Source organism: Dioscorea cayenensis, chromosome 10, assembly GCF_009730915.1.
Source record: "Dioscorea cayenensis subsp. rotundata cultivar TDr96_F1 chromosome 10, TDr96_F1_v2_PseudoChromosome.rev07_lg8_w22 25.fasta, whole genome shotgun sequence".
In the NCBI taxonomy this organism is placed as follows: domain Eukaryota; kingdom Viridiplantae; phylum Streptophyta; class Magnoliopsida; order Dioscoreales; family Dioscoreaceae; genus Dioscorea; species Dioscorea cayenensis.
In genome coordinates this window covers 11,968,640-11,971,563 of record NC_052480.1, presented here as the reverse complement: position 1 = coordinate 11,971,563, position 2,924 = coordinate 11,968,640, and the positions used below count along the sequence as shown (strand labels likewise).

General features: G+C 34.9%; 1 pseudogene; it reads left to right on the top strand.

Moving 5' to 3' along the window:
- Positions 1-1,820: 1,820 nt before the first annotated feature.
- LOC120270300 lies at positions 1,821-2,665 on the top strand (annotated as a pseudogene).
- The last annotated feature ends 259 nt before the right edge of the window (positions 2,666-2,924 follow it).

The window sequence follows — 2,924 nt, the reverse complement described above, 5'->3', positions numbered from 1 at the left end:
GATCTTAATTGATTATTTGATTGTCTTGGACTAGGATGTAAATTCCAAGTTAAATACAAAATGCAATTACAAAGTTGCCCTTGAGAGCATATCTCAAGGCAAAAATTGTTATTATTACAAGATTACCCCGAGAACCCCTATCTTGAGGCAATCTCAAATCTTGGATAGCCCAAACACACATCTCGAGGCAATCCTAAATTTTATGTGACATGAGAACAGATCTCGAGGTAATGTGAGAAGGTGCAAATCTTAGGATACCTAAACACACATCCCGAGGCAAATCGATTTTTTTTTATTTTCAAAAAAAAAATAATAATAATAATAATAATAAATTAAAAAAAAAGTTGATTAAAAAAAATTAATTAATAAGAAATTTTAAATTCGAATTTTAAAGTTTCTTAATTAAAAGTTTTTATATTCGAATTTTAAAGTTTCTTAAATTAAAATAAAATAAAATAAATAAAATTAAAATTAATTCAAATTTTTAAAGTCTCATGATTTGGTGTGATTTGATGGGATCTGTAATCTACGCAAAATTTTAAAAATAAAATAATAAAGATAAATAATATATAAATATATATATATATATATATAATAATAATAATAATAATAATAATAAAAATAAAAGAAGTAAAAGGGAAAAAAATAAAAAGGAGGTACTGAACTAAAAATTTATATATATATTTAAATAAAAAAATATATAATAATAAAAAAAATATTTAAATAAAATTTCGAATTTAAAATTAAAATATATATATATATATATATATAGATAATTTTAAGTTTAAATTTAAAGTTATCATCCTCACAGATGTCTCGATCTCTCGGGATAAAGATAAGGGTGAGGTTTTTAAATACTGGGAAAGATTTGGAAAAAGGAAGGAGGGAAGGAGTTTGGAGAAAATTCAGAGAAAAAGAAAGAAGAGAGAAAAGGATAAAAAGTGGAAAGAATTGGGAAGAAAAAGAAGACAAAGGAGAAGGGTATATCTCTTCCTCTCTATCTCTTCTTCTCTCCCCGTATTCTTAGATACATATAGATACATAAAAAAGAGATTTTTTCGTCAGCCGTCACGACGCCGCTGTCGCTCATTCATCACCAAGACATGCTTGATGGTCGAAAATAATGCCGCCAGCATGTCATCGCCGCCGCTTGTTGTCGCCGCTATCCGCCGCCGTGGTCCGCCATCGACGCCAGCCGCACGCCGCCGTGCCGCTATTCATCACCGAGACATGCTTGATGGCTGAAATAATGCCGCCAAGCATGTCACTGCCGCCGCTTGTTGTCGCTGCTATCTGCTGCTGTGTCCGCCATTGACGCCACTGCCGCCATCGCCGCCGAAAAAAAGAATTACTGAGGAAGCCGACGCCACCCCTCAAGGCACCGAGAGGACCCAACAGAAGAGGCATTACTACCCGCAGAGAGAGAGACCATTTGTTTCTAGTTTCTCTCTCATCCAAGTCCCTCGCCATGGTGCTCTCGATCGCCGCCTATCAACCGCCTCCATCCTTAATTTTAAATCATCTCGCGCTCTTTCATTGTTGCTGCGGTCATTACTTCCTAGACTCCCTCGCCTCCCCGATCCCCCGCTCGATGACAAGGTCTTGGTTTCAGCTTGAGGTCCGCTGAGAATGTCCCTCATCGCCGCGGGAAAGAATGCTGGAAAAGTGGAGTTTAAACTATGCTGAGGATCCTTCCTGCAGATGAAGCTTTCCTTCCTCAGATGACATGATGAGTCTATTGATAATCATAAAGTTCTCATATGCTTAGTGAAGTGGATCCCCGTGAAAAATAAATGGAAATGATATGCTTTCTAGCTTTAATGAGTAGGTTTTTAATCGCTAGAGAATTTAATGAAATGTGAGAGGGTTTAATTTATGAAACTAGTTTCAAACAAGAATTATCGCAAAGATGTCGCTAGTGCTCTTTTGTTTATCGAGCGAGGTGTAGATCCCTTGCCTTGTTTCATCGGAATCGGATCATCCCTATCGCATGGGCCTCTCGAATTGGGAAGACTTCTTTATGTAAAGCATTGGCTCGAAGCTCTATATACATTTTTATTTTTAAGTCAAGATATTCTATGTGCCAATCGGTAGAGGTTATTGCTCATTCCTCGTTCAGCAAATGGTTTTCTGAAAAGTGGAAAATTGGTTGCTAAAGGTTCAGAATCTTCAGACTCAATTCGGGTTGTTAATGCTTTGTTTACTCAGATGGGCGCACTCGTAATCATGGCCAAATGTTATTATCAAATATAACTCGCAAAGAATAGATATTGCTTTTTATTGATCGGGCAGATATCAAGGCTTATGTTGGTCCACCCACCCTTCAAGCACGATATGAGATACTAAGGTCATGCCTATGAGAACTTTTATGTGCTGGAATCTTAGCACATACACTGGGAAACGATCATCCATTTCTAAACTATTCATCCTCAAAAGATAAGCTGCATATCTCAAAGCAAGAAACAGAAGGATCATGCCATTTCTTCAGATCACTGTGCATCAAGCTTCAGAAGCAAGCAAGGGATTAAGTGGAAGAACTTTGAGAAGGCTGCCTTTCTTAGCTCATGCAAATGTTGCAAACCCTTACAATTGTGGTCTTTGTGGTTTCCTTCACACACTAATAGAGACTACACAAAAAAAGAGAAAAAAAGAAAAGTTCTCGTAGTTGCACTCTAAAAAAATAATAATAATAATAAAAAAATAAAAAAATAATAAAAACTAAAAATTTGATCAAAACACGCTGTACGCGTCAAACTCACTATAAAAAAACACATGCAAATTTACATGCGTGTTTAAAAAAAATATATAAAAAAATAAATAAATCAAATAAATCAAATAAATAATAATGAAAAGGAGGCCTACCATAAAAGATAACATGTGTTAAAAAAAATAATAAAAAAAAATAAATAAAATAATAAAATAAA